General features: G+C 40.0%; 1 pseudogene; it reads left to right on the top strand.

Moving 5' to 3' along the window:
• The first annotated feature begins 16,618 nt into the window (after positions 1-16,618).
• LOC106999874 (large ribosomal subunit protein eL42-like) lies at positions 16,619-19,103 on the top strand (annotated as a pseudogene).
• The last annotated feature ends 7,864 nt before the right edge of the window (positions 19,104-26,967 follow it).

Here is a 26,967-nt window from a genome sequence, read left to right as displayed (position 1 = left end):
GGCCCAGAAACAGTAAGCAGCTTCTGGGAATGACTATATTGTTGAGCTCAGGTTTGAGCTGTGGAGGGTATGAAGTTATTTCCTCTTGGAAACTCCATCACAGACTCAACGTGCTGGGCAAACTCACTTTATCTTTAAAGAACAGTCTCTATTTGCAAAGGAGAGAACCTGCTTCCGGACACTTGGGACTGTTAGAATTGTCAGTCGACGTTACCGAAGCAAAGGCACTTGAACTTAGGCCAAGGTGTATGTTTCTGTAGTCACCCTGTGGTAACTACTGGGGTCAGCATTTCACAAAAACCTACTTACCCTTTTTAATTAGGAAAACCCTAGAGGTTGGGGAGTAGGAGTGAGGGTCCCCAATTCCACTGTCATTTGGAAAAATGTCCAGATGAGAGTAGGCTATCCACTTCCTAGAGGCAAATCTTTCTGAATCTACATAGTCTCACAGACTCACAGAACTTCAGAGCTGAAGAGACCTTCAGATAGATATTTTTCAGATAGACCTTCAGATAGACATTTTGCCCCACTGCTCAGTCTAGATTAGTGGAAAGGGCAAGGGTTCACTTATGGCCCTCCCATCTTCCTGTATTGAGTATTTTCCTGTCTGAAACATTGGGTGCGTGATTAAGCTATTTAACCAGTTTCTGAATTTGTAATTTATGAAGCCAGGAAAAGGGCATTTATCACTTGAATCACCCCAGCAGTCTGTGTCAGAGTTAAGGAGAGATTTTTTTTTTTTTCTAAAAATTCTGTTCTAGGCTATTTAAGGTCACTCTGCTTGCCTGCTTTGGAGAGACTTGTACATGCGTTGCTGATCCCTGGGCTGAGTTCTCCCAGCCCTAGTGAACTTGGAAGTACAGATCCAGAAGATTCGGCTTGATGGTTCCCATCAAGGGTAAAACTGAAAATAGGAAGCCGTTGGTTGCTGATTGTAAGATAAATTTGTTTAAACAGTCTGTCAAAAGCAGTGGGTCATATGAAAAGCCACATGACTAACCCGAAATAATTGGAGCTTAAAAGATGCTAGGGTCTATGAGTAAGACTTCTTTCACCATGGGATCTAGGTAAGGCAAACTCACTCACTCACTAGTTCTTACATCCCATTTTCTTTTTGTCCTGGAACATTTCACCTGTCCTGATGTGGCAAACTAAGTGATTGAATTAATACAGAAATGTCAGCCTTTATTGATGACAATTCGGTGTTCATTTATTTCTGCTTTATTAATAATTTATTTACCTATTCAACAAATCTTTAAAGCCTACTGTGTGCTAGGTGTGGAGGAAGAAACAAGTAACACTTCCTCCACGACACCTTTTCTAATCCCTCCAGTGTAAATTCTCTCTCCCTTTCTGGAAACTTAGTAGTTCTTTGTTTATAGTTCTCCAATAGATTTATGCCATGTTGCCTTGTATTGCAGCAGCTTGAGAACATGTCTTACTATTCAGAACTAAGAAATTGCTTTACAAATATTTGTCTGTTCCATGGTATTTAAAGCAACGCTGGTACAGAGTATGTTGTCAATGTTGTGGAACAAATGACTGAGTGAATATTTGTTGAATTAGGTAAGAAGTTTCTTCAGCTTTGGCTGTTATGCTGCTGTAACAAACAACTCCCAAATTTCAGTAGTTCAGAACACAATGATTTATTTCTCATCTATGTTAATGTCTATTGTGAGTTAGGTGCATCTCTGCTCCCCATCTTCTGGATTTGGGGATCTGGGTAGAAATAGCCATTAGTTGGAATTTTATTGTGTTAGGGGACAAGAGCGATGGCAGATACACATGACAGATCAGAAGTGGCATTCATTGGCTGGGCATGGTGGCTCACGCCTGTAATCCCAATACTTTGGGAGGCATAGGCAGGCGGATCACCTGAGCTCAGGAGCCCGAGACCATCCTGGCCAACATGGTGAAACCCTGTCTCTACTAAAAATACAAAAATTAACCAGGCATGGTAGCAGGTGCCTGTATCTCAGCTACTTGGGAGCTTGAGGCAGCAGAATTGCTTGAACCCAGGAGGCGGAGGTTGCAGTGAGCTGAGATCGTGCTACCACCCTCTAGCCCGCGCGACAAAGTGAGACTCCAACAAAAAAAAAAAAGAGGCATCCATCACTTCTGCTCATATTTTGTTGTCACAAACTAGTCATGTAGCCATGCCTGCCTTGGAGGGCAGACAAGGATAATTTTCCCATGAGGAAGGCCATGAATATTTGGGAATAATAACATAATTTACCAGAGAAGTCATCCTTATTTTTTGAAGAACTTAAAATTTAGTTGAGGAAGTAAGCTATACACAAAGAAATACAATTAAAAAAAATAAGGTGCAAGCAACATGTTATAGAGGTGTTAGAGAGGTGAGAGGAGGAGAGATTTCTTTGGACTGAGATTAGTCATAGAGGACTTACTAGAAGATGTGTTCTTTAAATTGGACATAAAAAGTAAGATTTTGCCAGGTGGAACTGGACAAAAGGTGAATAGAAGAGTATTTAAAAATATATGAAGGTACTCAAACAAAAGATGTACTAAAAAAAAAAAGTGAAAAGTCCACTTTTGGTGGAGAATTAAGTACCACATTTCAAAGTCGGGAATTTAGAGTCTATTAAGCAGGAAATTATAAGCCACTAGAGTTTTGGAAAGCTAAATAAAGGATGGATTGGAGAGAAGCTGAAGACATTTTTGAGGCTACACAAAGAGTCGAGGAAGGAGAGATAAAGATGGAACCAGAACAGTGAAAAGTATCAACAGGACAGAACATACAGAGGCAAGATGCAAAGGAAATGTACAAAGGTTGAAAACGGATTGGTTTGGAAAGCAAAGGACAGAGACAATGAAAGAAGTTGCAGATGATTCCATTAACGGTGGTGCCATTAATGGAATTCAAAAAATAAGAAGAGGACTGACTCATCGGAGGAGAAAATAAGTTTTATTTGAGGTATTCTGACTTCGAGGAATTTCAGATAGAAATGTTTAGTAGGCGTATGGAATTCTGGGAACAGAGTTAGGATTGTGGTTGCGATTGAAGATGTAGTCCTGAGGGACCGCTTAAGAGCTCACAGTTGAAGCTGTGAATGCAGATGAGAATCCCAAAGGAAACTAGTGGCCAAAAGGCAGAATCTTGGAGGGTTGCCAACATGTAGGATGTGGGAACATGAAGACAAACCAGGGAGGGAGGCTGAAGAACACTGACAGGGCAGAGAGAACAGTATAGTGTGGGATCGCGTGAGCTGAGGCAGGCGAGAGGCCGAGGAGCAGGGAGAGGTCAGCAGTGTCAAATGCTTTAGAAAGTGCTAAGAAGATGAGAATGTAGAAAGTGGTATTGAGGTTAGAGTAGAAGATCATTGGCGATGAGTAAGGAAACAACTTCAGTGAGGACTGGAGATGTTCTTGCGAGATATTTGATAACAAAAATTACGGAGATTGCATAATAGAGGAGTAGTTGGAAGTGGTGGAACTGAGTGTACAGTTAGTGTGGTAACCTCTGAAAAGACGAGGGACCTATTCCATTCGGGAAAGGCAGGAGAAAACTATGCACTAAGAGAGAACTTGTCCGTGAGAAGGAGTGATTTTTAAGGTGCTTCTTAACAAAGTAGAGTTTAGGGAATGTATTCACTCTTTGAAATTAAAAAGGAATTGCTTATTATTGAAAACCCAGGTCAGCTATTTTAAAAAAAAGAGAGAAAAATAAGACAAAAGAAGAGAAAAAAAAACCACAAAAAACCATGCACATACAACCAGCCAGGGGAAGCTGAGGAGACCTTCCAAACAACTGTATTGTATTCATTTGCATATATTCCATGTCTGGCACTGGGCAGTCAAATATTCATAGGTAATAAATAGATATTAGAGAATGTATTATTGGGCCTTAGGGCTGATAATTTTAGAAAAATGTTTTTGTGGCTGGGCGTGGTGGCTCCCTCCTGTAATCCCAGCACTTTGGGAGGCCAAGGCGGATGGATCACAAGGTCAAGAGATCGAGACCATCCTGGCTAACATGGTGAAACCTCGTCTCCACTAAAAATATAAAAATTAGCCGGGCGTGGTGGCACGCACCTGTAGTTCCAGCTACTAGGGAGGCTGAGGCAGGAGAATCGCTTGAACCTGGGAGCTGGAGATTGCAGTGAACTGAGATCACGCCACTGCACTCTAGACTGGCAACAGCACAAGACTCTGTCTCAAAAAAAAAAAAGAAAAGAAAAAAGAAAAATTTGTGACTTGAAGCTTGTTAATCAAAGTGTCACTTCAGTAAGAGGAGGGCAGTTTAGGCCTTTTTTGGGGTGTAGTGAAGACCTTTTCTTTCCATAAGATTGAGGTTGCTGGAGTCTCTTCAAAGTGACTAGGATATGTGCAACCCACAAAACTCTGCGGGGAAATAAGACCCAACCATAGTATAATTATGTTATGTTAGGTTGCTGTCTGTGATATGAGGAGAGTGTCCTGGGACAGGAAGAACTGGTGAACTTAGTAAAAAGCTGATGTTTACTGATATTTATTCATTTATTTCTTCATTAATCATTCACATTCATTCAACATTCTGCATATTTACTGAGCACATGCCAGCTACTATTCTAAGCACTAGAGACAGACAGAGCCTCTCCACTCATGGAGATCACATTGAGATGAACAAATAAGAATGGGAGGTCATAGAGTGATGAGTGCTATTAAAAAAAAAGAAAGCAGATTAAAGGGATCAAGAACAAATGAGGGGGCGGACTTCTCTTTCATACAGAATGGTCTTGAAAGGTCTCCGATGAAAAAACACTAAACAGAGGTCTGAATGATCTGGAGGAAGAGTGGCCCAGACAGAGAGAACAGCCAATGCTAAGCTTATTCATTACCAAGGCAGGAATGAACTTGACACATTTTAAGAAGTGCAAGAAGGTCAGTGTGGTGGGGATAAAAGGAGCAAATGGAGAGATATGGAGTTAGATATGAACTCAGAAAGAGAGGCCAGATCATGTGGGACCTTGAAGGCTTTTATTTTCACTGTGGTGGAAACTCCTTGGGTGGGTTTTGAGGAAGAGAAGAACATGCTAGGGATTATGTTTTTAGAAGATCACTCTGACTACTACGTGGAAATAGACCATAAGAGGGCAGGACCTGAGGCAGGGAGACCAGTTAGGAAGCTGGTGCAGTAATCCAGGCAAGAGAAGAACAGAAGTTTGAATGAGGATGCAGCAATGGTGATGAGGAGAAGTGGAAAGATTCTAGATATATTTAAACGTTTTTAATAGCAGTTTTATTGAGATATAATTTACATAGAATAACATTTTATTTAATTGTTTTCATTAAAAGTACACAATTAAGTGGCTTTAGGAATACGACAGGACTCCATGATAGGGTAGATACAAAGCGTGAGAGGAAGAGAGAGGCATCAAGGTTGTCACCTGGATTATGGATTAAGAAACTGAGTGGCATTTGCTGAGCTGTAGAGCACTGGGGAGAAGAAAAGCACCCATATCACTTGACTAGGAGATGACCTGTAAGCACACAGGAAGATGTCTAGTGTGTTGTAAATGTAAAATATATTTCTGGCTATTCTTTTCCCTATATTACACTTCCTCTCTGTTTTTAAACACAATATGTAAGTCAGAGGTATAGTTATTGAAATCAGGATATACAGTCAGAGGGTTTAATGTCTGGATTTGATTTGATGTTCAGAAACCATGCTATGGATCTAGAAAGTTTTCTCTCTCTCCTTCCTTGGTACTGACTCTGTCTCAGTTATGGCCAAAGATAAATTTCTCCTGTAAGGCATATAGCAAATTGCCGTGCAAGGTATTTTCTCTAGGAAGCCAGAGAACAGATTATCATGTTGAATATTTTTAGTGGGCCATAGAATGACCTCTGTTAGTGTCCTCTTATGGAAAAAGAATGAGTATATACCAGATGGTGATCCTTCTTGCCCAATAAATCATTGATATGTAAAATTTGGTGATCTCCATTGGGATTCCCCACCATTAATTCCACAAGCCTGATGTTACGTGCCAATTGCTTTTCTGAATTGTATGTATTTGTATAGTAAACTTACAAACAAACTTTATGATTTATATATACAGACACTCACATATATAAGACTCATGCTTAACAGTAATATTTCATATTCATTACTAAAGCTACAGATAAAACAACTGGAGAAAAGCCAAGTAAGTTGAACATGGACAGGGAAATCCAGAGACAATATTTACTAATGGGAAGTACTTGGTCTGGATTCTTGCCTTATTCTGAACCTTGGGACTCATCTGTCTGAGTTATCTACTGCTGTGTAACTGACCATGCCAATCCTTAGTGGCTTGAGGCAACACTTCATTATTATTATCTCTCCTAGTTTTGCAGGGTAAATGAACTCATCTGGGCAGTCTTCATTTGGGGTCTCTCATGCAGTTGTGGTCATATAGCTGCTGAGGCTGGAGCCATGTGAAGTCTCAACAGGGCTGAGTATCCACAATGGCTTCTTCATCACATCTGACATCATGCTCTTTCACGTGGTCTTTCTTCCAAGAAAAGTAGCCTGGACTTCTGACATGGAAGCAGGAACTTCCTATACTCACAAATGCAAGGCCTGGAATTGACACAATGTTACTTTCACCATATTCTATTGGTTGAAGTCTTCAGAGGTGAGCCTAGATTCACAGTTGGTGGAGGAATAAAATTCATCTTCAGATGGGGGTGTGGCGTGTACATAGAAGGAGGGAAGGAATTAATCACAGTCATTTGAAAGGTGAACTACGTTTAATAAGCATGTAACCATTCTCATCTCACACAGAAATTACCATGCCTTTTACAAAAAACTATTTTTTAAACATGAATCTTCTGATCACCTATTAGGATGGTTATTGTCAAAAAAGTAAGAAAGAAACAACAGAAAATAACAACTGTTCATGAGGACGTGGAGTAATTGGAACCCTTGTGGTACCCAGTTGGTGGGAATGTTCAATGGACAGTCACCATGGAAAACAGTATAGTGGCCCACAAAAAAATTAAAAATTACCATATGATTCAACAATTCCACTACTGAGCACATGCCCAAAAGAATTGAATTTGGGTTTCAAAGAAATATTTGTATACCCAAGTTCATAGCAGCCCTGTTCGATTATGCATAATAGTTAAAACATGAAAGCAACCCAAGTGTCCATTGATGGATGAATAATATGTGGTATACAAAATGTGGTATATAAATTACATGGAATATTATTCAGCCCTGAAAAGGAAGAGGAATCTAACAAATGTTATAACATGGATGAACTGTGAGGATACTATGCTAAGTGAACTAAACCAGGCACAAAAAGACACATATTGTATGATTTCACTTAATATGACTACTTAGAGTAGCCAAATTCATAGAGACAGGAAGTAGAATGGTAGTTGAAAGGGCCTTGGTGGGAGTAATGGGGAGATATTGTTTAGTGGGTATAGAGTTTTACTTGGGGAAGATGAAAAGAGTTCTGAATATGGACGGTGGTGATGGTTGTACAACACTATGGATGTATTTAACAACTGAACTGGAGACTCAAAAATGGTTAAAATGGTAAATGTTTTGCTATGTGTGTCTTATTTCATCTTTTGAATAATTAAATAAATATAAACTAAATATCTGATAACTGGCACTATATTAAGTTCATTCTGTATTTATAAAATCAGAGGCTTACAATTGTTTTGTATCTTACAAAACTTATCCAACATCAGAAAAAGATGCTGGCATATAGCTCCTTACTTCATAGATGTTAACAAATCATTAGATGCTGTTCTTCAAAAAAATAGATAAGCAGATCTGGATTCTTCTGCAACTTTTTGTTGGTTTTCAGATGAGCTATTTGAATACCATTTGATTTTGTTTTTAAGCCTAGATCTATAAGCTAATGGAAACAATAATTGCGGAATCATTTTGGTGATAACTTTTGGTTAATGCGACCCATTTCATTTAACTGCACACAAATGTAGTAGGTATGGACAATCCTATGAGCCCTAATCGATCATGTCCTATGTATCAGATGCATAGTGAGGTTACACAAGAGTGTAAGCCAAATAAGGTGGTACAAGTCCAGAACTGACTGGGAGTCAAGTGATATATGGGAGGAATCAGCAAAAAAGTTGGCAGGTATAAAATCTGGAGGCAACCAAGCATATTGCTAGGAGTTTCTTGAAAAGTGGGAAGGTCAGGCAGTCCAAGCAGGATATAAGAACTGGTCAGTAACCCAGGAGAAACCCCATCCAGAGAGTAGCAAATAAACTGCAATATGAAAGCAGATAAGCACATTATTAATACGTGGCTTTAAATACTAAATGAGCCAGAGATATGCAAGGCCAAAGTGTGCAGAAAGCAGCAATTGAGAAAATACATTCATGAGTTGAGCTAATAATTGTTCAAGACAGGAAAGTCTTTTTTTTTATTTTTATTTTTTTATTTTTATTTTTTTAATTATTATTATACTTTAAGTTCTAGGGTACATGTGCATAACATGCAGGTTTGTTACATACGTATACTTGTGCCATGTTGCTGTGCTGCACCCATCAACTCGTCAGCACCCATCAACTGGTCATTTACATCAGGTATAACTCCCAATGCAATCCCTCCACCCTCCCCCCTCCCCATGATAGGCCCCGGTGTGTGATGTTCCCCTTCCCGAGTCCAAGTGATCTCATTGTTCAGTTCCCACCTATGAGTGAGAACATGCGGTGTTTGGTTTTCTGTTCTTGTGATAGTTTGCTAAGAATGATGGTTTCCAGCTGCATCCATGTCCCTACAAAGGACACAAACTCATCCTTTTTGATGGCTGCATAGTATTCCATGGTGTATATGTGCCACATTTTCTTAATCCAGTCTGTCACTGATGGACATTTGGGTTGATTCCAAGTCTTTGCTATTGTGAATAGTGCCGCAATAAACATACGTGTGCATGTGTCTTTATAGCAGCATGATTTATAATCCTTTGGGTATATACCCAGTAATGGGATGGCTGGGTCATATGGTACATCTAGTTCTAGATCCTTGAGGAATCGCCATACTGTTTTCCATAATGGTTGAACTAGTTTACAATCCCACCAACAGTGTAAAAGTGTTCCTATTTCTCCACATCCTCTCCAGCACCTGTTGTTTCCTAACTTTTTAATGATCGCCATTCTAACTGGTGTGAGATGGTATCTCATTGTGGTTTTGATTTGCATTTCTCTGATGGCCAGTGATGATGAGCATTTTTTCATGTGTCTGTTGGCTGTACGAATGTCTTCTTTTGAGAAATGTCTGTTCATATCCTTTGCCCACTTTTTGATGGGGCTGTTTGTTTTTTTCTTGTAAATTTGTTTGAGTTCTTTGTAGGTTCTGGATATTAGCCCTTTGTCAGATGAGTAGATTGCAAAAATTTTCTCCCATTCTGTAGGTTGCCTGTTCACTCTGATGGTAGTTTCTTTTGCTGTGCAGAAGCTCTTTAGTTTAATGAGATCCCATTTGTCAATTTTGGCTTTTGCTGCTGTTGCTTTTGGTGTTTTAGACATGAAGTCTTTGCCCATGCCTATGTCCTGAATGGTACTACCTAGGTTTTCCTCTAGGGTTTTTATGGTATTAGGTCTAACATTTAAGTCTCTAATCCATCTTGAATTAATTTTCGTATAAGGAGTAAGGAAAGGATATCAAGGGTATTCAGTTAGGAAGACAGGAAAGTCTTTAAACTTAACTGCTCAGCTCCTTCTAGTCATCCCTAAAGAAACCTCCTTCAGCTTGGACAAGGATCTGTCAAATTCATAACACCCATGGGTTAAGGAATTCCCCACTGTTGGTAGGAAAAGTTATATCACTACTCTCCTGTGGTCATAAATTTTCATTTAACCCATGTAATGTGTCTGCAGAGTGTTTGGCATGTGGCATTCTCAGTGAACATTAGTTCCTTCCCTTCTAGATTCAAGGTATGCAAAAAGCCATTTAGCAAGAAGTGACTCCTGCCCCCATCTCGTGAAGGTGGAGCTGACCTGGCTTTGTCATCAACATATGATGACTCTCAACTCATTTGGGTTCCTCATGTAGCCACATGCTACTAATTAATTTGAAGAAAATTAATAGTCATTACCGTTTTCTAAATTGTGCATGTAAATTCCAACTTAGGAACAAAGTTGATAGTCACTGAAGAGTAGTTGCCTACATAGTGTATATAAAATAGCCTGCTCTGATCCAAGTTCCTTTGAAACAAAGTTAAATTGGTGCAACAGAAGTTAAGTTCATCAGAAAGGAAAAGATCTGAGGGCTACACTGGTCACTATGATAAGGACTTGATAGAGTTTTGCAGAAAAAGTCTAATGATTGACTCATTTATAAGAATTCTAAATAAAGATATATAAACGAAGGTAAAATGACCTCAGAATGAACAATGCCATGAGAATCCAAGCTGTTACATCCGGTATTAGCAGAAACTTTCAGCAGCACACCCTACTATGAAGGGCCAATAACAAATACTGTAATTCAAGTGAGGAACAGCCTTACTTTCCAGAACTGCCCAGTTAATCAAAAAGTCTGGAACTATTCCCAGGATTTTTTTTTTTTTTTTAGATCTAGAAAAAAACTTCAAGATAACCCTTGTAAAATTGATCTAACATCAATGGGATGTGAGAAGGTAGTTATAGGTTTGCATTATCAAAGGGGTTTTAAAAAAAATAAAGTGATTTGCAAAATGAGACTAAGGTAGAAAAGGTAAACACATATCATTTGTGTGTGGTGATTGGAGGAGAGTGGGGGAGGGCAGGAGAGCATTCAAGGGAAAGAAGCAACAGTTCTACAATGTGAAGGAAGTTGATCAGACTTCAGCTTCCCTAGAGGATAAGCAAAATTTAATTATTAACTTGTTCTTGGCACCAGATTTATTCCCCACACAAAGACTTTAAATCAAACCTAGGGATAACTCTAAGAGAGAAGAGGAGACATTTTATTCGAAGGTGGGTGCTGTAGATGAAATAGTAAGTGGAAATCTGCTTATTCTCACTGATTAGTTTCAAATCCTACAGTGGCCAATGGAAAAGGTAAAGTTAGATGAGAGCATCATTTACTTCTTTGTGAAAAAGTATCCCTCAGTAATTACTTGGGATTCGCAGGTGGCTTTGTGTTGTTTCACAGGTCTTTAAGTGGACTCTAATTAAAGCCCTCCCATCTTTCCAAGAATTCTTAATGACCATAATCTTTGGAACTTTAGCATTTCCCCAGAGGCTCAAATGGGATACGAAAAATTATCATTGGCCCAAATTCAATATATTAGTGATGTAGTTCAGATGCCCTCTGACCTTATTCACTCACTCCTTGAGATTTTACCTAGAAACGTTTCTGTTCAAATTCACCAACTTCAGCTATAACTACTCTCTCAGAATATCAAGTATACAATAGACATCAGCAGAAGATAATTTTCCTTCCTCCCACCACTACTTAAAAAAAAATTAGCTATAGATAAAGATTCCAAACATAGCCTCCTCTATAATCCATAAATTCCACTTTTAAGTATATACGCAGGAGAAATATGTCATCCTCAAACCTGTATAGGAATGTTCATAGTTGCTTTGTTCATAATAACCAAAGACTAAAATCAACCCGAATATTCATCAGAAACAGTAGAATATTTCACAACAGTGAAAAAGAGCAAGCTATTGCTATGTGCAACAAGATACATGTCACAGACATAATGTTGAGTGAAAAGAAGCTAGACACAAAAGAATACCACTATGAATCCATTTATATGAAGTTCAAGGATAATTAAAACTAATCTATGGTGATAGAAGAATAGTGGCTATCTTTGGAGGATACTAACTCAGGGTGGTCATCAGGAAGCCTTCTGGGAGGCTAGAAGTACCCACTGTTTCATCTGTGTGGTAGTTCTATGGGTGTATATATATGTAAAGAGTGATTAAGCTGTGCACTTAAGATTTGAGCACTTTACTGAATGTATATTATATCCCAATTTTTTAAAACAAGAAGAAAAAAATCCTGTTCAGAACTTTATATTTGGAAATTCAAAATTTAAGCTTATGCCCAAGATGCCAGCTCTTCATTGGTAATACATTAATGATCTGATAATGGCTATAGCTAATAATTCCCTGCAAATATAGTTTTTGGCACACAATTTTAGAAAAATGAGCATAACAGGAAATTCTAATCAAAACAACTTTTCCATACTTATTGGTATCAATAGTAATAATATAAGCTACTGTTCATTATATACATGATATACAGTATACAATATGGTTTCATTTACTTTCAACAAATATTTTTGTCTTTTCTTATTGTCCTGAGTTAAAGAATCTCCTTCAAGTACAGTAACCTGAACAAGGCAAATAGCCCATTATGAGGCTGTCATAACAAAGTTTATTTCAGTCTGGATATTCCAAGTGCATTACCAAGGGAGATTAAAGAAAAGGGAGAATAAGCCTTTCTACTATAACAGTTTTACTTCAATTTTTTAAAAGTAGAGTTGTTTCCCATTATTGTGTCTTTGCTTCTGGTAACCAGTCTTCAGGAGTAATTAGTTTGAGATGTCATTTATAAGGAAGCAATTTTTAATGGACTAACTTGAAAACAATCTTTTATCTTATACTGGCGGATTTTTCTTAAGGAATTAAATAAACCATTTCTATGCCTACAGAAAACAAACAGACCCATTCCCAAAAGGATAAACTCTCTTGCCATCTAGGGAGTTTCAGATCTGTTTAGGGAACCAAGATAGTGAAACAATAGCACTGAAGAGGCTACTGATAGGGAATGTGTCACTGGGGTATTGTAGATATTAATCATGAATGCTGAAGAAATTCAAGAGGTAAAGTCTGTTGGGGGCAATTTCATTTTCAAATGAATATTATTTCGTTGGGGGAAGATTCTTCATAGGATAAAACTCGACTTCTTTAAAGCTGTACCCTATTAATCCACAGTGCAACCCAAAGACTGGAACAGCAAAGTGAAAGGCCTCAGGTTCATAACCCTTGTCCCTGATTTAGTTTCAAAATCATTTCTTGGCTGCTGTTTGGAACTATGAGAAAACGTCTATTGTCTCAGCAGTAGTCATGGAGAAATCACAACTTAACCCAAAACACTGAAAAAGAGCTTCAGTATCTTAAGGGACCCCAAAAAGCCAAAGCTTTTAGAAGTCCCAGCTCCTAAGGCTTGATGGGGATGGATGGAAGTCATCAAGGGAGATCTGTCTAACAGCTATTTAGAGTGTACTTTGATTGCTGTTTCCTGAAAAAGGATTCTTGTACCAGCTACTTATGGAGATTAGTGGGTAAATTTTCTAGTCAGCATTATTTATAAGCTTCTAGAGAATTTATGAATATTAATATGATGTTGGGGAAAAAAGTTGTGAATGTTATAATGTAAAATTGGGGGCAGGGAGGGGTCCAGGATGGCTGAGTAGAAGCAGCTGTGGTGTGTGGCTCTCAAGGACAGGAATGAAAGGGCCGAGTGAATACAGCACCTTTGCTTGAAATATCCAGGTACTCGCATTGGTACTGATGAGGAAAACAACTCAACTTACTGAGAAGAAAGAAAAGCAGGGTAGGATGATGACCCACCTGGGAGTGACATAGAGCCAAGGGAATCCCTACCCCTAGCCAAGAGAAGCAGTGAGTAAATGTGTGACCCGAGGGAACCACGCTCCTCCCACAGATCTTTGCAAACCTCCAATCAGGATCCCCTTGTGAGCCCACACCACCAGGGCCTTGGGTCCAACACACAGAACTGTGTGAAATTTTAGCAGAGTAGCTGTTCAGGCACACACAGAGACCCAGGAGCTTTACATACTTTGGCTTGGGATCCTCAGCAAGATGGGAAGTCCATACATACCCCAGGAAGGGGGCTGAGTCCACGGGGCTGAGAAGCATCGGTCTGTGGGCCCCATTTCCATGGCACCTCATAAGATAAGACCCACTGGCTTGGAATTCCAGATAGCCACCGGCAACAGGGTGGAGCCTGCCTGAGACAGAATGGAGGCCCTGGGGGTAGAGGTGGGCCACCATCTCTGCTGTTTGATAGACTCAGCCATTCCAGGCTGCAGGGTTTAGAGAGTGCAAATGGTCCTGATGAGGAAGGGTCCCAGTGTAGCAGAAAATGTGACAAGACTGCTTCTTTGATCAGAACCCTGATTTGTTCCTCCTCACTGGGCAGGACTTCCCAGTTGGGACCTTCAGCTACCCCTGTCTGCCCTTATTCTATGGACAGAGCTCTTCTTTCTCCCTGGGATGGAGTGCCAGGGTGGGGAGCTGCACCCTCGTTTGTTTGGATGACTCAGTCATTCCAGCCTGGGCTTAGCTCAAGCCAACGATAGGGCAGAGGCAGTTCCACAGCACAGCATGGCTATGTTGCCAAGGCGTGGCCAAATGGAAACAATAAACAGGATCTGGATTCATTCTTTCTCACTAGGTGGGTCCTCCCAGTCAGGGGACCCCCAGCAACCACCATCTGTGTTCTACCACCGACAGAGTTCTAATTTACCCCTGGGATGGAGGGCCTCGGGGGTGGGGCAGGGCACCACCTTGGCTGTTTGGGCATCTCAGCCAGTCCAGCCTGCAGACCTTGGAGAGCACAAACGAGTCAGGGGCTGAAGAGATCCTCAACACAGCATAGCTGCTCTACCAAAATGCAGCCAGACTGAGACTGCTTTTCCTGGTCCTGTTCCTCTTGATAGGGTGAGACCTTCCAACTGGGGTCTCCAGCCACCTCCTACAGGTACATTCAGGCAGGCAACAAGTCAGTACCCTCCTGGGACAGAGCATTCACAGCAAGGGGCAGGCTACTATCTTTACTGTTTCACAGTCTTCACTGGTGATACCTCCAGGTACTGGAAAAACTGAAACAACTAGGGTCTGGAGCAGATGCTTAGCAAAATAGTAGCATTCCTACAGAAGAGTGGCCAGACTGTTAAAAGAAAAAAGCCAAAACAATAATAAACCCCACAAAAAGCCCATCCTAAGTCAGCAACCTCAAAAATTGAAGGTAGATAAACCCACACAGATGAGAAAAAGTCAGCATAAAACCACTGAAAACTCAAAAAACCAGAGTTCCCCCTTTCCTCCAAATGATCACAACAGTTCTCCAGCAGGGGCTCAGAACTTGATGAGGCTGAGATGGCTGAAATGACAGAAGTAGGCTTCAGAATGTGGATAAAAACAAACTTTGCTGAGCTAAAGAGCATGTTGTAACCCAATGCAAAGAAGCTAAGAAACATGATAAAACAATGCAGGAGCTGACAGTCAAAATAGTCAGTATAGTAAGGAACATAACTGACATGACAGAGCTGAAAAACATGCTACAAGAACTTTACAATGCAATCACGAGTATTAATAGCAGAACAGACCAAGCAGAGGAAAGAATCTCAGAGCTTGAAGACAATCTTTCTGAAATAAGACAGGCAGATAAGAATAGAAAGAAAAGAATAAAAATGAATGAATAAAACCTCCAAGAAATATGGGATTATATAAAGAGATCAAATCTATGACTGATTGGGCTACCTGAAAGAGATGGGGAGAATGGAACCAATTTGGAAAACATATTTCAGGATATTATCTGGGAGAACTTCCCCAACTTAGCTAGACAGGACAACATTCAAACTCAGGAAATGCAGAGAACCCCAGTAAGATACTCCATAAGATCATCCCCAAGACACTTAATCTTTAGATTCTCCAAGGTCAAAATGAAAAAAAAAAAAATGTTAAGGGCAGCCAGAGAGAAAGGCAAGGTCACCTACAAAGGGAAGCCCATCAGACTAATAGTGGAAACCCTACAAGCCTAAAGACATTGGGGGCCAATATTCAAAATTCTTAAAGAGAAAGAATTTCCAACCCAGAACTTCATATCTGGCTGAACTAATTCATAAGCCATGGAGAAATAAGACCCTTTTCAGACAAGCAAATGCTGAGGGAATTTGCTACCACCAGACCTGCCTTACAAGAGCTCCTGAAGGAAGCACTAAATATGGAAAGGAAAAACCATTAGTAGACACTACAAAAACACACAGACCAGTGACGATGTGCACCCTGGTCTATACAAAAAGTACACAGACCAGTGACAATACAAAGCAACCACATAAGTAAGTCTGTAAAATAATCAGCTAATATCATGATGACAGAATCAAATTGACACATAACAATACTAACCTTAAATATAAATGGGCTAAATGCACCAATTAAAAGACACAGAATGGCAAGCTGGATTAAGAACCAAGACCCGCTGATACGCTGTCTTTAAGAGAGCCATCTCATATTCAAAGACAAACATAGGCTCAAAATAAAAGGAGGGAGGAAAATTTATCCAGCAAATGGAAAACAGAAAAAATCAGGGGTTGCAATCTTAGTTTCTGACAAAACAGACTTTAAACCAAAAAAAAAAAAAAAAAAAAAAGAAAAAAGAAAAAGAAAAAGACAAAAAAGGGCGTTACCTGATGGTAAAGGGTTCAGTTCAACAAGAAGAGCTAACTATCCTAAATATACCTAAATATAAGCACTCAATACAGAGGCACCCAGATTCATAAAGCAAGTTCTTAGAGACCTTCAAAGAGACAGACTCCCACACAATAATAGTGGGAGACTTTAACACCCCACTGACAATAGTAAACAGATCATAAAGACAGAAAATTAACAAAGATATTTAGGACCTGAACTCCGCTCTGGATCAAGTGGACCTGATAGATATCTACAGAACTCTCCACCAAATAACCACAGAATATACATTCTCATTGCCATGTGACCCTTACTCTAGAATTGATTGCATAATCAGAAGTAAAATACTCCTTAGCAAATGCAAAATAACTGAAATCATAACAAACAATCTCTTGGACCACAGCACAATCAAATTAGAACTCAATATTAAGAAATTCACTCAAAACCACACAACTACATGGAAATTGAACAACCTGATCCTGAATGACTTTTGGGTAAATAATGAAATTAAGGCAAAAATCAACAAGTTCTTTGAAACTAATGAGAACAAAAACACAACATACCAGAATCTCTGGGATGCAGCTAAAGCAGTGTTAAGACGGAAATTTATAGCACTAAATGCCCATAGCAAAAAGCTAGAAAGATGTCAAGTTAACAACCAAATATTATAACTAAGAGAACTAGAGAATCAAGAGCAAACAAACTCCAAAGCTAGCAGAAGGCAAGAAATAACCAAGACCAGAACTAAATTGAAGGAGATAGAGACATGAAAAATCTGTCCAAAGATCAATGAATACAGGAGATGTTTTTTTTGAAAAAAATTAATAAAATAAATAGACTGCTAGGTAGAAAAATAAAGAAGAAAATAGAGAAAATTCAAATAAAAACAATCAGAAATGATAAAGGGGATATTACTACTGACTCTGCAGAAATACAAACAACCATCAGAGAATACTGTAAACACCTCTATGCACATAAACTAGAAAATCTAGAAAAAAAGAATGAATTCCTGGACACATACAACCTTCCAAGACTGAACTAGGAAGAAACTGAATCCCTGAATGGACCAATAATAAGTTTTGAAACTGAGGCAGTAGTAAATAACCTATCAACCAAAAAAGCCAAGGACCAGATAGATTCACAACTGAATTTTACCAGAGGTAAAGAGGAGACCTGGTACCATTTCTACTAAACCTATTCCTAAAGATTGAAAAGGAGGGACTCCTCCCTAACTCATTCTATGAGACCAGCCTCATGCTGATACCAAAACCTGGCAGAGATACAACAACAACAAAATTTCAGGCCAATATCCTTAATTAACATCAATGCAAAAATCCTGAACAAAATATTGGAAAATTGAATTCAGCAACATTTCAAAAAGCTTATCTACCAGAATCAAGTGGGCTTCATCCCCAGAATGCAAGACAGGTTTAATATGTGCAACTCAATAAATGTGGTTCCTCACATAAACAGTGCTAAAGACAAAAGCCACTTGATTATCTCAATAGATGCAGTAAAGGCCTTCAATAAAATTCAACATCCTTCATCTTAAAAACTCTCAAAAATTTAAGGAACATACCCCAAATTAATAAGAGCCATCTATGACAACCCCACAGCCAATATCATACCAAATGGGCAAAAGCTGGAGGCATTCCCCTTGAAAACTGGCACAAGGTAAATTTGCCCTCTCTCACCTATTCAACATAGTATTGGAAGTTCTGGTCAGGGAAAGCAGGCAAGAGAAATAAATAAAGGGTATTAAAACAGGAAGAGAGGAAGTCAAACTATCTTTGTTTGCAGATGACATCCTGTATCTAGAAAATCACATCATCTCAGCCTAAAAGTTTCTTAAGCTGATAAACAACTGCAGCAGTATCCAGATATAAAATCAATGTGTGAAAATTATTAGCATTCCTACACAACAACAGGTAAGCCAAGAACCAAATTGCGAATGAACTCCCATTCACAATTGCCACAAAAAAGAATAAAATACCCAGGAATACAGCTAACAAGGGAAGTGATGGACCTCTATGAAGAGAACTACAAACCAGTGCTCAAAGAAATCAGAAGACACACAAAAAACTGGAAAAACATTCCATGCTCATGGATGGAAAGAATCAGTATTGTGAAAATGGCCATACTGCCCAAAGCAATTTATAGATTCAATGCTATCCCCATTAAACTACCATTGACATTCTTCACAGAATTAAAAAAAAAAAAAACTGTTTCAAAATTCACATGGAACCATATGGATAGCCAAGGCAATCCTAAGTAAAAAGACCAAGGCTGGAGGCATTACACTACCTGGCTTCAAATTATGCTACACCTATATACTTCCATTTCTGGCCCATCCTCTTTCTCTCTGTGGTGATAGTGCTTGTGCAAACATGGTGAACGTTTGTAAGACCCACCGGACTTCCTGTAAAAAGTGTGGCAAGCACCAATCCCATAAAGTGACACAGTGCAAGAAGGGCAAGGACTCTCAGTATGCCCAGTAAAAGTGGTATTATGATAGGAAGCAGAGTGGCCATGGTGGGCAGACTAAGCTGATTTTCCAGAAAAAGGCTAAAACTACAAAGAAGATTGTGCTAAGGCTTGAATGTGTTCAGCCCAACTATAGATCTAAGAGAATACTGGCTAATAAAAGATGCAAACATTTTGAACTATGAGGAGATAAAAAGAGAAAGGACCAAGTGATCCAGTTGTAAGTATCATCTTTTGCTTTATTATGAAGACAATAAAATCTTAAGTTTATGTTAAAACAAAAACAAAAACAAAACCTATACTACTGGGCTACAGCAGCCAAAACAGCAGAATACTGTTATAAGAACAGACACATAGACCAATGGAACAGAATAGAGAACTGAAATATAGGACTACACACTTGTAACCATCTGATATTTGACAAACCTGAGGAAACAAGCAATGGGGAAATGATTCCCTATTTAGTAAATGGTACTGGAACAACTGGCTAGTCATATGAAGAAAATTTGAGCTAGACCCCTTCCTAACATCATCCATGACAAAAATCAAGTCAAGATGAATTAAAGATTTACATGTAAAACCTCATACAATAACAACCCTAGAAGAAAACCTAGGCAATACCCTTCAGGACTTAGGCATGGGCAAAGATTTCATGATAAAGATGCCAAAAGCAATTGCAACAAAAGTAAACATTGACAAATGGGATCTAATTAAACTAAAGAGGCCAGGTGTGGTGACTATACCTGTAATCCCAGCACTTTGGGAGACCAAGGCAGGCAGATCATCTGAGGTCTGAGTTCAAGATCATGTGAATTCAAGATCAGCCTGGCCAGCATGGTGAAACCCCATCTCTACTAAAAATACAAAAATTAGACAGGCATGGTGGCATGCGCCTGTAGTCCCAGATACTTGGGAGGCTCAGACATGAGAATTGGTTGAACACAGGAGGCAGAGGTTGCAGTGAGCCAAGATCGTGCCACTACACTTCAGCCTGGGCAACACGGCAAGACTACATCTAAATAAATGAATAAATAAATAAACTAAAGAGCTTCTGCACAGCAAAATAAACTATCAACAGAGTAAACAGACAATCTACAGAATGGGAGAACATTTTTGCAGTCTATTCATCTGACAAATGTCTAATATCAAGCATCTATAAGGAACTTAAACAAATTTACAAGAAAAAACCAAACAACTCCATTAGAAAGTGGACAAAGGACTTGAACAGATACTTTTCCAAAGAAGACATACATGCGGCCAACAAACATATGAGAAAAAGCTCAACATCACTGATCATTAAAGTAATACAAATCAAAACCACAATGAGATACCATTTTACACCAGTCAGAATGGTTACTGTTAAAAGTCAAAAAACAGCACTCCAGCCTGGGCGACAGAGCAAAGACTCTGTCTCAAAAAAAAAAAAAAAAAAAAAAAAGGTCAAAAAACAACAAGTGCTGGTGAGGTTGGGAGAAAAATGAATGTTTTTAGATTGCTGATGAGGGTGCAAATTAGTTCAGCCATTGTGGAAGACAGTGTGGCAATTCCTCAAAGACCTAGAGGCAGAAATACCATTTGACCCAGCAATCCCATTACTGGGTATATACCCAAAGGAATATAAATCATTCTATGATAAAGACACATGTACATGTATGTTCACTGCAGCATCATTCACAACAGCAAATACATGGAATCAACTTAAATGTTCATCAGTGACAGGCTGGACAGAGAGAATGTGATACATATACACCATGGAATACTATGCAGCCAGAAAAAGGAACAACATCATGTCCTTTGCAGGGACATGGATGGAGCTGGAGGCCATTATCCTTAGCAAACTAACACAGGAAGAAAAAAACAAATATGACATGTTCTCACTTATAAGTGGGAGCTAAATGATGAGAACACATGAATACATGGCAGAGAACAACACACATTGGAGCCTACTGGAGGGCCCTCCATTGGCGGGTGAAAGGGGAGAGGATCAGGAAGAATAGTTAATGGATGCTGGGCTTAATAATTGGGTGATGGGATGATCTGTGCAGTAAACCATCATGGCACCTATTTACTTACGTAACAAACCTGCACATCCTGCCCATGTATTCCTAAACTTAAAATAAAAATTGGAAATAAAAATAAGAATATAGCAAGCAGTTATTTTGGTATTTTACAATTAATTTATTTAATATCTACATATGTTGAACATCTACCAAGTGCCAGTATTGGGTATGAAAGGCAGACCCTACCCTCATGGAGCTTACAGGCTAGTGAGTGATTCAGACAAATGAATGGGTAAGTATTATGTACTAAGATAAGTACCAGGCATTTGATAAATGGTGTGTTACTGTGCACAAATGACAACTGATCTTAGCCTAAGTGTCTTCGTCTAAGATAATAACCATCTTATATGATTGCTGTGAGGATTGTGTAGAAAGTAGCAAGCCCTCAATTTGTAAGTAGTCACAGATGTAGACAGAGGCTAATGTAGCACACGATGTTGTGAGAGTACATAGAAGGGTTGCATTGGTCAACTTGAGGGCAGAGCCTCAGAAAAGTCCTCTTTGAGGAGGTGGCTGCTAATGTAAGACCTAAATGATAATTGGGAAACAGCCAGGAGAGAGCGGAGAAGATTCCCTCCAGAGAAAGTGGTGGTATAAGGGTGCAGAAGTGAGAGACGATTGACAGTAGTTCAGTCTGGCTGAACAGCAGAATTCCAGCAGGGGAGCGTTAAGAGGTGAGGCTGGGTAGACGAAGTATACTAGTTAACTAGCACCGGGGATATCTGCTGATTTCTGTGGTACGAATTTCAGCCACCAGCAATTTAACAACTGGCTCACAAAATTCCTCAATTTTTAAAAATCACCTGTGTGGCAGGTGCAAGTGACCTCCAAGATACCCTAGTTACTGGGTTAAGAATTTGGATAGACTCTGGGGCAATGGATAGTCATTAACATGCTTTCAGCCAGGGAGACAGGGAATCCAATCAGTTTTAGAAGGATCACGCTGGCTTTAGTGAGGAGGAGACAGGGCAAGTCTGGAGACAGTGATCTAGGCCAGAAATTAAAATAAACGTAGTGAAGGTAGTGGCAGTTGTTGGAGAAGAAATTTGATTTAGAAGATATTAGAGCCAATAGATGATTGGTAAGCTGCGGAGACTTAGGTAGGGGGCACATCCAATAAGTGAGTCTGGGTTTCAAACTTGGGCAGCAGGATGGATGCTGGCACCATTCTCTAAGAGCAGGAATTCAGACAGTAGGAAATGTTTGGAAGGAGGCATACTAATTTACACATTTGAACCTACTGAGTTAGTGCCTCATCCAAGTGCTGATCTCCAAGAGGCAGCTGGCTGGATAGATACAGAGATTTGAAAATCAACTGCATATAGATGGTAAGCCTGAGATCACAGGAAGAACCTAGAAGAGAAGCCTAAGTACACTCCTGTTTAAGGGATTTTGCCAACAAAAGGAACATAAAAGGGAGGAAGAGGAGTGGCTGTATTGCTGGGTTGAGAAATAGAAGAGATGGTGGCGTGGAGCTAGTCTTCTAGCTCTAGCGAGCCTTTAAAGGAGGGAATAATTGGTGACACTAAACACCTATGACAAGTGAATGAAGACTAAAAAGTGACTATGGATTCAAGTAGGAGGTTGCAAGTCGTGCCCTTGGTAAGATCAGATTTAGTGAATTCCAATTGCAGGAGGTCAATTGGAAGTTGGGTTATAAACATAAAGTGACAAAGTGCTGAAATAAATGTAGGAGACTCAAAAAGTACAGCTGGCTGGTCCAGGGAAGGAAAGACAATAGGGTGGTGGGTGCAGAAGACACGGGGAACTAGGAAGAGCATATTGCTTATGTGTTTGATTCATGTGTAAAGGAAGAGACATCTTAAAATATTGAATTACCCATATATGGGGCGGAGCAAGATGGCCGAATAGGAACAGCTCCAGTCTCCAACTCCCAGCGCGAGCGACACAGAAGACCGGTGATTTCTGCATTTTCAACTGAGGTACTGGGTTCATCTCACTGGGGAGTGCCGGACGATCGGTGCTGGTCAGCTGCTGCAGCCCGACCAGCGAGAGCTGAAGCAGGGCGAGGCATTGCCTCACCTGGGAAGCGCAAGGGGGAAGGGAATCCCTTTTCCTAGCCAGGGGAACTGAGACACACAACACCTGGAAAATCGGGTAACTCCCACCCCAATACTGCGCTTTAAGCAAACAGGCACACCAGGAGATCATATCCCACACCTGGCCGGGAGGGTCCCACACCCACGGAGCCTCCCTCATTGCTAGCACAGCAGTCTGTGATCTACCGGCAAGGCAGCAGCGAGGCTGGGGGAGGGGCGCCCGCCATTGCTGAGGCTTAAGTAGGTAAACAAAGCTGCTGGGAAGCTCGAACTGGGTGGAGCTCACAGCAGCTCAAGGAAACCTGCCTGTCTCTGTAGACTCCACCTCTGGGGACAGGGCAATAACAAACACAGCCGAAACCTCTGCAGACGCAAACGACTCTGTCTGACAGCTTTGAAGAGAGCAGTGGATCTCCCAACACGGAGGTTGAGATCTGAGAAGGGACAGACTCCCTGCTCAAGTGGGTCCCTGACCCCTGAGTAGCCTAACTGGGAGACATCCCCCACTAGGGGCAGTCTGACACCCCACACCTCACAGGGTGGAGTACACCCTGAGAGGAAGCTTCCAAAGCAAGAATCAGACAGGTACACTCGCTGTTCAGAAATATTCTATCTTCTGCAGCCTCTGCTGCTGATACCCAGGCAAACAGGGTCTGGAGTGGACCTCAAGCAATCTCCAACAGACCTACAGCTGAGGGTCCTGACTGTTAGAAGGAAAACTATCAAACAGGAAGGACACCTACACCAAAACCCCATGAGTACATCACCATCATCAAAGACCAGAGGCAGATAAAACCACAAAGATGGGGAAAAAGCAGGGCAGAAAAGCTGGAAATTCCAAAAATAAGAGCGCATCTCTCCCGGCAAAGGAGCGCAGCTCATCGCCAGCAACGGATCAAAGCTGGACGGAGAATGACTTTGACGAGATGAGAGAAGAAGGCTTCAGTCCATCAAATTTCTCAGAGCTAAAGGAGGAATTACGTACCCAGCACAAAGAAACTCAAAATCTTGAAAAAAAAGTGGAAGAATTGATGGCTAGAGTAATTAATGCAGAGAAGGTCATAAACGAAATGAAAGAGATGAAAACCATGACACAAGAAATACGTGACAAATGCACAAGCTTCAGTAACCGACTCGATCAACTGGAAGAAAGAGTATCTGCGATTGAGGATCAAATGAATGAAATGAAGTGAGAAGAGAAACCAAAAGAAAAAAGAAGAAAAAGAAATGAACAAAGCCTGCAAGAAGTATGGGATTATGTAAAAAGACCAAATCTACGTCTGATTGGGGTGCCTGAAAGTGAGGGGGAAAATGGAACCAAGTTGGAAAACATTCTACAGGATATCATCCAGGAGAACTTCCCCAACCTAGTAGGGCAGGCCAACATTCAAATCCAGGAAATACAGAGAACGCCACAAAGATACTCCTCGAGAAGAGCAACTCCAAGACACATAATTGCCAGATTCACCAAAGTTGAAATGAAGGAAAAAATCTTAAGGGCAGCCAGAGAGAAAGGTCGGGTTACCCACAAAGGGAAGCCCATCAGACTAACAGCAGATCTCTCGGCAGAAACTCTCCAAGCCAGAAGAGAGTGGGGGCCAATATTCAACATTCTTAAAGAAAAGAATTTTAAACCCAGAATTTCATATCCAGCCAAACTAAGTTTCATAAGTGAAGGGGAAATAAAATCCTTTACAGATAAGCAAATGCTTAGAGATTTTGTCACCACTAGGCCTGCCTTACAAGAGACCCTGAAGGAAGCACTAAACATGGAAAGGAACAACAGGTACCAGCCATTGCAAAAACATGCCAAAATGTAAAGACCATTGAGGCTAGGAAGAAACTGCATCAACTAACGAGCAAAATAACCAGTTAATATCATAATGGCAGGATCAAGTTCACACATAACAATCTTAACCTTAAATGTAAATGGACTAAATGCTCCAATTAAAAGACACAGACTGGCAAACTGGATCAAGAGTCAAGACCCATCAGTCTGCTGTATTCAGGAGACCCATCTCACACGCAGAGACATACATAGGCTCAAAATAAAGGGATGGAGGAAGATTTACCAAGCAAATGGAGAACAAAAAAAAGCGGGGGTTGCAATACTAGTCTCTGATAAAACAGACTTTAAACCATCAAAGATCAAAAGAGACAAAGAAGGCCATTACATAATGGTAAAGGGATCAATTCAACAGGAAGAGCTAACTATCCTAAATATATATGCACCCAATACAGGAGCACCCAGATTCATCAAGCAAGTCCTTAGAGACTTACAAAGAGACTTAGACTCCCATACAATAATAATGGGAGACTTCAACACTCCACTGTCAACATTAGACAGATCAACGAGACAGAAAGTTAACAAGGATATCCAGGAATTGAACTCATCTCTGTAGCAAGCAGACCTAATAGACATCTATAGAACTCTCCACCCCAAATCAACAGAATATACATTCTTTTCAGCACCACATCGTACTTACTCCAAAATCGACCACGTAATTGGAAGTAAAGCACTCCTCAGCAAATGTACAAGAACAGAAATTATAACAAACTGTCTCTCAGACCACAGTGCAATCAAACTAGAACTCAGGACTAAGAAACTCAATCAAAACCGCTCAACTACATGGAAACTGAACAACCTGCTCCTGAATGACTACTGGGTACATAACGAAATGAAGGCAGAAATAAAGATGTTCTTTGAAACCAATGAGAACAAAGATACAACATACCAGAATCTCTGGGACACATTTAAAGCAGTGTGTAGAGGGAAATTTATAGCACTAAATGCCCACAAGAGAAAGCAGGAAAGATCTAAAATTGACACTCTAACATCACAATTAAAAGAACTAGAGAAGCAAGAGCAAACACATTTGAAAGCTAGCAGAAGGCTAGAAATAACTAAGATCAGAGCAGAACTGAAGGAGATAGAGACACAAAAACCTCTCCAAAAAATCAATGAATCCAGGAGTTGGTTTTTTGAAAAGATCAACAAAATTGACAGACCACTAGCAAGAATAATAAAGAAGAAAAGAGAGAAGAATCAAATCGACGCAATAAAAAATGATAAAGGGGATATCACCACCGACCCCACAGAAATACAAACTACCATCAGAGAATACTATAAACACCTCTACGCAAATAAACTGGAAAATCTAGAAGAAATGGATAATTTCCTGGACACTTACACTCTTCCAAGACTAAACCAGGAAGAAGTTGAATCCCTGAATAGACCAATAGCAGGCTCTGAAATTGAGGCAATAATTAATAGCCTACCAACCAAAAAAAGTCCAGGACCAGATGGATTCACAGCTGAATTCTACCAGAGGTACAAGGAGGAGTTGGTACCATTCCTTCTGAAACTATTCCAATCAATAGAAAAAGAGGGAATCCTCCCTCACTCATTTTATGAGGCCAAGATCATCCTGATACCAAAGCCTGGCAGAGACACAACAAAAAAAGAGAATTTTAGACCAATATCCCTGATGAACATCGATGCAAAAATCCTCAATAAAATACTGGCAAACCGGATTCAGCAACACATCAAAAAGCTTATCCACCATGATCAAGTGGGCTTCATCCCTGGGATGCAAGGCTGGTTCAACATTCGCAAATCAATAAACATAATCCAGCATATAAACAGAACCAAAGACAAGAACCACATGATTATCTCAATAGATGCAGAAAAGGCTTTTGACAAAATTCAACAGCCCTTCATGCTAAAAACGCTCAATAAATTCGGTATTGATGGAACGTACCTCAAAATAATAAGAGCTATTTATGACAAACCCACAGCCAATATCATACTGAATGGGCAAAAACTGGAAAAATTCCCTTTGAAAACTGGCACAAGACAGGGATGCCCTCTCTCACCACTCCTATTCAACATAGTGCTGGAAGTTCTGGCTAGGGCATTCAGGCAAGAGAAAGAAATCAAGGGTATTCAGTTAGGAAAAGAAGAAGTC

Source organism: Macaca mulatta, chromosome 1 (genome assembly GCF_049350105.2).
Source record: "Macaca mulatta isolate MMU2019108-1 chromosome 1, T2T-MMU8v2.0, whole genome shotgun sequence".
NCBI classification, from domain to species: Eukaryota; Metazoa; Chordata; class Mammalia; order Primates; family Cercopithecidae; genus Macaca; species Macaca mulatta.
Note: the sequence above shows the minus strand (reverse complement) of the source record. Positions and strands in the feature narration are given on the sequence as shown.